Raw genomic sequence first — 12,235 nt, forward strand, 5'->3', positions numbered from 1 at the left:
TAGTTAAGGATAGTATAGTTATCACGTTTCACATTGGATTTATTAACTACAAAAATGTAAGACGTGTTTTTAATGCTGGTGCCGCTGTGCACACACAAGTTTGTTAGCAAGCTAGATAGCTCTGGTCCAACCATAGAGAAGGATAGAGGTTTCTAGTGGCCAAAAGGCCTTTTTTTTAGCATGGTCAGCGCCATTGAGGGCTTCCACCATGCTTCCGCCATTTTAACACTAGTCAAAGTAGTCAACTGGCTGGGGTTTCCTATGAGTTGTAGCCTCAATGGCGCAAAGATTATGCTTTCATCAGTGTTGAATCCTTACTTGTCTAGCAGTAGCAGCACCAAGTTAGCCCTAAAAATGGTCGGCATGTATAACTACCACAATATTTTTACATTAGCTAGACCAGATTGATTAGATTAAAATAAGTTTGGGGTGGAGCACTGGAAGTCGTGCGGAAGAAGTTTCAATGACAGAGCCATAAAATGACTCCCAGAATTCCCAATGTTAATTAAAGAAAACAAATGTATGAAGGCCTTGTATTCAGAGTTACTTGGAGATTAGTCTAGTGTACTCACCTGATGTTGTAGTTGTTATTTTGGACCTGAAATAGATACCAGAGCTTCCTACTACACAAGTGTAGGTTACACAGTCGGTCTTGTCAGGTCAAACTTGGCACGGGTGGATGCAGCTTGGACTTTGTCCCAAATACAATGCTTTCAGTTTTTTAAATATTTAGGACTAACATTACTTGCCACCCACTCTGAAACTAACTGCAACTCTTTGTTAAGTGTTGCAGTCATTTCAATCTCTGTAGTAGCTGACATGTATATTGTTTCGTCATCCTCATACAGAAACACACTGGCATTTGTAAAGATTGAAAAAGTAAAGTGCCTAGAGAGCTGTCCTGGGGAATTCCTCATTCTACCTGGATTATGTTGGAGAGGCTTCCATTAAAGAACACCCTCTGTGTTCTGTTAGACAGGTAACTCTTTATCCACAATATAGAAAGGGGTGTAAAGCCATAAAACATATGTTTTTCCATCAGCTGACTATGATCGATAATGTCAAAAGCTGCACTAAAGTCTAACAAAACAGACCCAAAAATATTTGTATCATCAATTTCTCTCAGCCAATCATCAGTCATTTGTATAAGTGCTGTGCTTGTTGAATGTCCTTCCCTATAAGCATGCTGAAAGTTTGTTGTCAATTTGTTTACTGTAAAATAGCATTGTATCTGGTCAACAAAAAAATCCCAAAAGTTTACTAAGGGTTGGTAACAGGCTGATTGGTTGGCTATTTGAGCCAGGAAAAGGGGGCTTTACTATTCTTAGGTAGCGGAATAACTTTTGCTTCCCTCCAGGACTGAGGGCCCACACTTTATAGTAGGCTGAAATTGAAAATATGGCAAACAGCAGTGGCAATATCGTCCGCTATTATCCTCAGTTATTTTCCATCGAAGTTGTCAGATCCCAGTGGCTTGTTATTGTTAACAGACAACAATAATTATTTCACCTCTTCCACACTCACTTTACAGAATTCAAAATTACAATGCTTGTGTTTCATAATTTGATCAGATATACTTGGATGTGTAGTGTCAGCGTTTGTTGCTGGCATGTCATGCATAAGTTTGCTAATCTTGCCAATGAAAAAGTCATTAAAGTAGTTGGTAATATCAGTGGGTTTTGTGATGAATGAGTCATCTGATTCAATGAATGATGGAGCCGAGTTTGCTTTTTTTCCCCAACATTTTATTTAAGGTGCTCCAACGTTTTGTACTATCATTCTTTATGTCCTTTATCTTTGTTTCATAGTGTAGTTCTTTTTATTCAATTTAGTCACATGATTTCAAAATGTTCAATACGTTTGCCAATCGTTTGTGCAGCCAGACTTATTTGCCATTCCTTTTGCCTCATTCCTCTCAACAACACAATTTTTCAATTCCTCATCCATCCACAGGGATTTAACAGTTTTTACAGTCATTTTCTTAATAGGTGCATACTTATTAGTAACTGGAATAAAATCTGCAGAGATTGGAAGATCTGCAGAGAATGGGAGAAAGTCCCCAAATACAGTTGTGCCAAGCTTGTAGCGTCATACCCAAGGCTGTAATTACTGTAATAGGTGCTTCAACAAAATACTTATTGTAAAAGTGTTCAGTTTAAAAAATACAATAAAATCAACATTTGAAAAACATTGTAACGATCGTCGCCTGGTGACGAAGAAGCGGACCAAAACGCAGCTGGGAGCGAACACATGTTTATTGAACACACTGGAATTAAACATGTACACAAAATCAAGAAAACTGTCGATACGTTACGTGCTCAAAACAAAGAGACAACAACCCACAAACATCGTAGGGGAAAAGGAACTTAAATGTGATTCCCAATCAGACTTCACAAGCGACAGCTGTCTGATTGGGAAATCACCCCGAGCCCAACATAGAAATAAAACACAAAGAAAGGCTATAACCAAAACATAGAAAATAAACCATAGAAATGCCACACCCTGACCAAAATAGCAGAGTTCACCTGGTCAGGGCGTGACAAACATATCTAAAAACCTGCTTTTGCTTTGTAATTATGGGGTATTGTGCGTAGATTGATGAGGGAATAAAAAAGTATTGAATTCATTTTAGAATAAGGCTGTAACGTAACAAAATGTGGCAAAAGTGAAGGGTCTGAATAATTTCCAAATGCACTACACACTGAACAAAAATATAAATGCAACATGTAAAGTGTTGGTTCCATGTTTCATGAGCTGAAATAAAATATCGCAAATTTTCCATATGCACAAAAAGCGTATTTATCTCAAATTTTGTGCACAAATTTGTTTACATCCCCGTTAGTAAGCATTTCTCCTTTGCCAAGATAATCCATCCACCTGACAGGTATGGCATATCAAGAAGCTGATTAAACAGCATGATCATTACACAGATGCACCTTGTGCTGGGGACAATAAAAGGCCACTCTAAAATGTGCAGTTTTGTCACACAATACCCCTGATGTCTCAAGTTCTAAGGAAGTGTGCACTTGGCATCCTGACTGCAGGAATGTCCACCAGAGCTGTTGCCAGATAATTGAATTTCTCTACCATAGGCCGCCTCCAACGTCCTTTTAGAGAATTTGGCAGTACGTCCAACCGGTCTCACAACCTCAGCTCACGTGTAACCATGCCTGCCCAGGACCTCCACATCCGGGTTTTTCACTTGTGGGATCGTCTGAGGGGTTGCTGAGGAGTATTTCTGTCTGTAATGAAAGCCCTTTTGTGGTGAAAAACTCATTCTAAATTCACTGGGCCTGGATCTCCTGTGGGTGGGCCTATGCCCTCTCAGGCCCATCCATTGCTGCGCCCTTGCCTGGTCATGTGAAATCCATAGATTTAGGGCCTAATTTATTTATTTAAATTGACTGATTTACTTATATGAACTGTAACTCAGTAAAATCTTTGAAATTTTTGCATGTTGCGTTTATAATTTTGTTCAGTAGCATATGCTCTTATCCAGAGCGACTTACAGTTAGTGCATCCATCACAACCACATTTCACAGTCATAGTAAGTAAATGTTTACTTAATAAACATTTAAATGTTTACTTACTTAATAATATCTATCAGCAAAGTCAATGCTGGTAACAAAAGACAAGTGTGAGTGCTAGTTCAAAAGAAGGTGGACATTTCCTCTCTCAACGTTTCCTGTCACTTAATATTAAAGTGTTTTAAATCTAATGGAAATATTGTGAAAAGAAAATACATATTGAATTATCTCATTGACAGAGATACATCGCTCTATTGATTTATGTCTATGGATCGAATCAATGTCACATTGTGTAACTTTGTGATTTTTGTGCGTCTTCGTTGATAGCAGGTGGACTGCATGTGGGTGATTCTAAACAGTTACAGTTTCTCTTTAGCAAAAAAAACACAATCTTACCTTTTCTGTTGTATTGTAGCTTTCTGAAGAGAAAGCACAGAGCATAGGCACATTCACACTGTTCCGCTGTATGTGTTACACCCTGATGAAGACACTGTGACGTCATCTAAGAAATGACTGTGAGTTTATATAGAGTGTGCTCCTCTCTTTATTTCTGGATGGCAGCGTAGCCTAGTGGTTAGAGTGTTGGACTTGTAACCGAAAGGTTGCAAGATCAAATCCCCAAGCTGACAAGGTAAAAATCTGTTGTTCTTCCCCCTGAACAAGGCAGTTAACCCACTGTTCCTAGGCTGTCATTGTAAATAAGAATTTGTTCTTAACTGACTTGCCTAGTTAAATAAAAGGTAAAAATAAAAAATGTATCATAGCCTACAGCCTGGCTATAAAACACAACACATACTGTACAGTGAGTGCCAACAGTATTGGGACAGCGACACATTTGTTGTTTTGGCTCTGTACTCCAAAACTTTGGATTTGAATTGATACCACGTTAAAGTGCAATTTGACTGTCAGATTTAATTTTAGGGTATTTTCACACATATCGGGTGAACCGTTTAGAAATTACAGGACTTTTTGTACCTAGTCCCCCCATTTTAGCGGACCAAAAGGTATTGGGACAAATTCACTTATGTGTATTAAAAAGTAGTAAAGAGTTACATATTTGGTCCCATATTCCTAGTGCACAATGACTACACATTTTTTGGATGCATTTGCTGTTTGTTTAGGTTGTGTTTCAGATTGTTTTGTGCCCAATAGAAGTGAATGGTAATTAATGTATTGTGTTATTTTGGAGTCACTTTTATTGAAAATAAGAACTTTTTCACTCATCATTATTCATTCAGGATTATCCGTAATCATGGTAGCATCCACATGAATGTATATGTGTTTAGAAACATATTCTTATCTTTAGTCCAGACAGGCCCAAGTCCATCCCTGTGTGTCTTCCCCTTTAGTTTATAACATAGATTTCTGGCCAGTGTTGTTGCTGTCCTTCAGGTGTTTCCTGAAGAACTCCTGGACCCTCCTCCACAGGTCCAGCTGAGCCTCGTGGTGGGCTTTAACCTCTCCTCCAAACACCATCACTTTACCCAACGCAGAGTGGAAGCCAGACGGGCAGTGGGGCATGTAGGGCACCTCCCGGAAATGACCCGCCCCTGAGGTACGTCACAACCTCAAAGTTCTCTTTCCCATGACGCCTCAGCCGGGCGGCGGTCTGCTGGGCGAAGAGACAACTGTTCCAGTTCCTGTCGTCCTCCGAGACGGCGAAGAGGAACCTAGAACTGGAACGTTCTATTGGGATCACGGAACCCTGGTTCCCCTCCCTCGTCATAGCCTCACAGCAATCCAGGTGCCCTGAGGGTGTGAGGGTTATCTTGCCCATATCAGGTAACAGAGGAGGTATGATGACAGTACCTTTGTAGTGCAGGGGAAGCCAAGCATTGGAGTTATAGACATTAATGGAGATGGTAGCTGAGATGCCCAGTAGATGAGATGCCATAGAGAGGGATAAGTCTCCACTCTTGGATATAGATAGTACACCTATACCAGGACCATGGAACTGTATACGGACATGAAAGAAACAGTCATGAGGACAAGAGCTTTCTCTACCATTGGAGTAATTTGCTCAGTCCAAAATCAACCTCTACTCAGTATCCTTTGACACTTCTCATAGATCTGAAAGGATTACATAAGCAATATTATAAAAATGGAAGCCCACCTATAGCCCCCTGAAAAGATCCTGGTGAGAATCAACCACATCGCTTGAATTAACTAAATCTCTTCAGAGCTATATGAAGGGTATCGTATCCCCGACGGTCCGACCCGAGATGCCATACGTCTGACAATGTGACAGGAAAGGTTTGGGGATTGGGGCTGGTTTCAGAGACAGGACATTTCTCTGAAACACTTACCTCTGGTCTCCCCCTGAGGAACTCCACAGCTTCCTCAAACTATTCCAGGTCAAAGTGTGTGACCTGCTTAGGCAGATCCTTATAGTCAAACAGAACAACAGTCAGAAACACGAAGCCATGGTTAGCCAGGAGGCAGGCTCTGACAGCCCGTTAATCATCACAGGCAGGTCCAACACTCCTGGGAATGGACCTGGCCCTGGGAGAGAGTAGGGAAGGGGGATATGGATACTGGGTGTAATAATGTCTGTTACAATCTAGATCTGGTGGATATAGACCAAAGTCCATATCGCAATAAGTTTACCGTAAATTCCGGACTATAAGCCGCAACTTTTTTCCCACGCTTTGAACTTCGCGGCTTAAACAATGACGCGGCTAATATATGGATTTTTCCCGCTTTCAAATTTGTGGGTCCTGACAGCGTGGAGCATTGTCAAAAAATCCACTATCATCAAATCCCCTATCACCACTACCACTACTACCACTACCACTACTAGTACTACCACTACTACTACTACTACTACCACTACTACCACTACTACCACTACTACCACCACTACCACCACTACCACTACTACCACTACTACCACCACTACCACTACTACCACTACTACCACTACTACCACCACCACTACCACTAGTACCACTTCCACCACTACTACTACTACTACCACTACTACTACCACTACTACCACTACTACCACTACTACTACCACTACCACTACTACTACTACTACCACCACTACCACTACTACCACTACTACCACTACTACTACCACTACCACTACTTCTACTACCACTACTACCACTACTACCACCACCACTACCACTAGTACCACTACCACCACTACCACCACTACCACTACTACCACTACTACCACCACTACCACCACTACTACCACTACTACCACTACCACTACTACCACTACTACCACTACTACTACCACTACTACTACCACTACCACTACTACCACTACTACCACCACTACCACCACTACTACTACTACCACTACTACCACTACTACCACTACTACCTCCACTACCACTACTACCACTACTACCACCACCACTACCACTAGTACCACTACCACCACTACCACCACTACCACTACTACCACCACTACCACTACTACTACCACCACTACTACTACCACTACCACTACTACTACCACTACCACTACTACCACTACCACTACTACCACTACTACTACCACTACCACTACTACTACCACTACTACTACCACCACTACCACAACTACCACTACTACCACTACTACTACTACCACCACTACCACTACTACTACCACTACTACTACCACTACCACTACTACTACTACCACTACTACCACTACTACTACTACCACTACTACCACTACTACTACTACCACTACTACCACTACTACTACCACTACTACCACTACCACTGCTACCACTACTACCACTACTACTACTACCACTACTACTACTACCACTACTACCACTACTACTACTACCACTACTACCACTACTACCACTACTACTACTACCACTACTACTACTACTACTACTACCACTAATAATAATAATAATAATAATGTCGGAACTATCAATTGTACTGTTGGCAGGAGCCAATATTAGCAGACTTATTTAATTTCAAACTTCACATTTCTCTAGCGTAGACTACTCATTCTGATTATCAATATCAGTCAAATGTCCATGATAAATGTCCATCCTACCTGTTTGGCCCTGTCCGGGGGTTTCATCGGATGGGGCCACAGTGTCTCCTGACCCCTCCTGTCTCAGCCTCCAGTATTTATGCTGCAGTAGTTTATGTGTCGGGGGGCTAGGGTCAGTCTGTCACATCTGGGGTATTTCTCTTGTCTTTTCCGGTGTCCTGTGTGAATTTAAATATGCTCTCTCTAATTCTCTCTCTCTTTCTTTCTCTCTCTCGGAGAACCTGAGCCCTAGGACCATGCCTCAGGACTACCTGGCTTGATGACTCCTTGCTGTCCCCAGTTCACCTGGCCGTGCTGCTGCTCCAGTTCCAACTGTTCTGCCTGCAGCTATGGAACCCTGTTCACCGGACGTGCTACCTGTCCCAGACCTGCTGTCCCAGACCTGCTGGAACCCTGACCTGTTCACCGGACGTGCTACCTGTCCCATACCTGCTGTTTTCAACTCTCTAGAGACAGCAGGAGCGGTAGAGATACTCTCAAAGATCGGCTATGAAAAAGCCAACTGACACTTAATCTTGTGCTACTGACTTGTTGCACCCTCGACAACTACTATGATTATTATTATTTGACCATGCTGGTCATTTATGAACATTTTAACATCTTGGCCATGTGCTGTTATAATCTCCACCCGGCACAGCCAGAAGAGGACTGGCCACCCCTCATAGCCTGGTTCCTCTCTAGGTTTCTTCCTAGGTTTTGGCCTTTCTAGGGAGTTTTTCCTAGCCACCGTGCTTCTACACCTGCATTGCTTGCTGTTTGGGGTTTTAGGCTGGGTTTCTGTACAGCACTTTGAGATATCAGCTGATGTAAGAAGGCCAATATAAATCAATTTGATTTGATTTGATAAATGGTTGGTACCGTCAGTGTTGACCATTTTCGGTTTATCGTCCCAGCTCTGTTGCCACCAGGTTATAACAAGGGCATGGTAATATGAGGACTTGGTGTTACACTACTCCCTGATCCTTAATTGATCCATAACTGTTCCTGATTGCTCAGATTTGGCACGTTTGATTTCCCTGGTCTAAATCAGTTGATAGTTTGAACGAGCAAAGGACACACTACGGCGCCTTGAGGACCACAGCTGCCCATCCCTGTGTTCATAAGGGTGGGAAAACAAACATAAGATGACTTGACATGTTGTGATTACGCCTTGCTAATGTGGTTTCTACCCTGGGAACGGTGTGTTTGTGTCAGCTTGTTGTTTTATTTATCTTTTCCTTAAATTACAGATTACTTAATGTGTGAAAAGCTTGGCACGCACATTGGGTAGCTCACTCAACACATGTTCACAGATTGTTTTTTTATAATCGAGTCATCAAAACCTCCCCAAAGGACATTGATTCGTCTGACAGATTACATTTTGTCTGTGCATAATCAAGGCATTTTTACACAGACATTTTGTCACCAAAGTCTTTTACAGTCTCCCAATTTAACCAAACTTAATGGAGGCATTATCAAATGTAAGTGGGAAGAAATGCATTTGTTGACTATGCATTGACCTTTACTTTCCTATGTGACTATACAGACTGCTAATCTGCATTTGATCTGTTCCCTATCAAGTGTATTTAGACATTGCTGTAATGCTCTGTAGCCCTTTCCTGCAGTCAAACACGCACCCTTTTGCCTCATGGGTGGAATGTTATTGATATTTTTCATAATTAATTTAAAAAAAAAAAATTACTGATGAAAATCAGATGTTTCTATGTCAAACGGTTTTGTTATATTTCAGTCTTTTGTGATGAATATAAAGTGTAATACTGGGATGCAAACTCAAAATGTAATATGTCTACTCTACATCTGACATGGTACAGGTGTCTTCTTTATTTAAAGCCCATAACCATGTGTGTGAGGTGTTTACTTTAGTTTCAATGTAGATTTAACACTACCAAGAAACACTCTGTGTGACCCTGATTTAGCCCACTGCAGTAAAAAGTTAAATACAGTTTGACTTGACTACTTACATGGAGGAGTAAAAAGGGTCCCTCTGATTCGCTCTCCTCTGACTGGTGAACGCCGTACACCTTCTCCTAGTAAAGCTCTTTCATTGGCCACTCTCACCAGTACGGCTCCTTGTCCCTCTGTACTGAACACCTCAATGTCCACCAGAATCGGGGTCAAAACATCTCTTATGACCAGTTTGCTGTGTGGAGACTCGGGCGTCATTGGGCCAAAACAAGTCCATGGGTTCAACTCCCCTAGAGCTGCGACCCAGCGAGGGTAGAGCAACACAGGTCCACCTGTCCTGTAGCATCTGCCACGTGCGGTGCAGTCCAAATACACGATACTTCAAACATTTCTATTTTATGGAAATTGGAAATGGCCTGTATATAACGTGTGTGTTTAGAACTAATGTTTATTGAACCTTTGCATCTCATAGGAGCCGAAAACACAATCCTCAGAGTGTGGAGGATTTTAGAACTGGAATCTTATAAAATAATATGTTGACCTGTCAAATATCCAAGATAATAATGTAGTCATTGATGAGTGAGGATACTTTAGAAGCCAAATGTAATTGTGCAGAAGAAAGGCCACCTTCTTCTGAAATTGGAGAGTATTTACAATGTGTCTAACAAGTGTATCAATGAGGTGGTAGATGAGCTGCAGTTCATATCATGCTCAGTGTCAGGTCCAGTCATAACAGACATTGTTACTTCCTGTTTAAGGAAATGGGGCTGTGTTGTTGATGATTCCATAATCTCAGATTTGGTTAAAGACGTCTGTGAAACAAAACCCATAAACTCAGTTTTGAGGGGTGGATGGACCCCTTGCCACACCATACAAGAGAAAGGAATGAAAAATAAAACAAATTCTGTCGTTGAGCCTGTAGAATATATATACTTGATGCAAAGAAATGAAGAAGCTTCCGGTATGTTCCTGTTCTACAGTCGTTGTTAAAAGCCGTAAGCAATAAGGATTTTTCAGGAGAAAGCTTTAATAAAAAGGTTCTCAAAGTAGGCATACGGGTGTGTCTCTGTGCAAGTAATTTTATGATGGCAACACATTTCAAAGAAAACAAGTGTTTATCAGGAGATGAACTAACCCTTTCTTTACTTCTCACGTTGATGACTTTGCGGCTCCCGAGTGGCGCAGTGGTCTAAGACACTGTTTCTCAGTGCAAGAGGCGTCACTGCAGTACCCAGGCTGCATCACATCTGGCTGTGATTGGGAGTCCCATAGGGTGGCAGACATTTGCCCAGTGTCACCTGGGTAGGCTGTCATTGTAAATAAGAATTTGTTCTTAACTGACTTGCCTAGTTAAATAAAGGTAATAATAATAAGTGTTTAATCCTCTTCGAACATCCTGCAAAAAGCACCAAATCACAGCAGTCTATTGAGTGTTGGTGAATGTGACCTCACAGTTTAGGTCTACACTGACATCTAATCACTTAGCCATTCTCTGCAAGGCTGTTGATGTGAAGGGATATGGGAAGGTGCTAGAGCCATTTTTAAAAGGACCTTGCACAATTAGAGGAGGAAGGATTTGTTTATCTGTTTGGTGTAGCTTTCTGAGCTCCAGGAAAAGGAAGAAAGAACTGGAACATTCCAACCCAGAAGAAAACAGCAACATTCTGAACATGTTCAACCAGCTTCGGGAAGAAAAAAAATCACTCTTAAACACAACGTTATGGTGTGAAAAAAGCAGTGTGCGTTAACTGAAAAACTGAGAGTTGACATTGCGCTTAAAATGTTTTCATCTACATCAAACAGTTGATAAAAGTGACTTCCCACAATCAGTTCCACTGAACTTTTCTACTTGTGGAGGAAATGCTCATGAAAAAAAAAAAATGGGGCTTATTGCGTCTGCTTCCATTCATAATCTGAACAAAAATACCTTCAGGTGAACCATCATGGCAGGTAAAATTGGACCTCAAAGATATTGAACTTCACTTCACACAGAGAGGAGACCATTTGGTACCTTGACACCAATATATCTGAGCACATGCATAGCTTCTTGGAGGTTTTCCCTCAGGAAAGACGTATCCCGAAGCATCATTTCATTGAACACTACAGACAACTGATACATTTTTACCCCTTGTGGACTATGCGCTTCAAAGCTAAACACAGCTTTTTTTTAAGCGAATTGTTCGACAGACCAACAGTTTTCTTGCAGCTAAGCATCTGTAAGTCACAGATGTCACACCTGCCCTCTCTGTCACAAAGCTAGAAGAGTTAAAAGGACGACATAAAGGAAGTAGTACGAAGCATATTTTCAGATGAGACGTGTTCAGTTGGCAAACACAATTTCCTGCAATGGTCGGATCCACTGAAGTACTACCGGACTTTGTAGAAAATACTTTAATGTTCATGGCAAACTTGCTTTTATTGTCAAGTGTCAGAATGCTTGGTACAATGAGCCCCGTGGTGGTTTCCAACTGGAATCCGTAGGGAAGGTTACAGTCCTTGAGCAAAATGCAATTGGCAGACATCTACCCATTAGCAGCATACACTCAGAGAGTACCTCATCCCAACGTTTACATCCTTGGCCATCCCAATTTGAAATTCCTCGCTTTTCTTACGACACAGATCTTGTTCTTGAGGGAACAAATTAAGCATACAGAGAAAGTGGAACACTACTCCACAGTCCGGGTGAGAAGTCCGACATCCTGGAGAGACTGTCTGAAAGTATATTCCGGTTTACAGCCTATCCTTCAAGTCTACAGATATACCAAGTTGCAGAAGCCTTGGTACA

The 12,235-nt window shown here is 41.5% G+C and overlaps 1 pseudogene; it reads right to left on the reverse strand.

Annotated features, from left to right (window-relative positions):
• Window positions 1–4,842: 4,842 nt before the first annotated feature.
• On the reverse strand, window positions 4,843–12,033 carry LOC115175203 (putative acyl-coenzyme A thioesterase 6; annotated as a pseudogene).
• Window positions 12,034–12,235: the final 202 nt, after the last annotated feature.

This window comes from Salmo trutta, chromosome 35 (genome assembly GCF_901001165.1).
Source record: "Salmo trutta chromosome 35, fSalTru1.1, whole genome shotgun sequence".
Classification (NCBI taxonomy): domain Eukaryota; kingdom Metazoa; phylum Chordata; class Actinopteri; order Salmoniformes; family Salmonidae; genus Salmo; species Salmo trutta.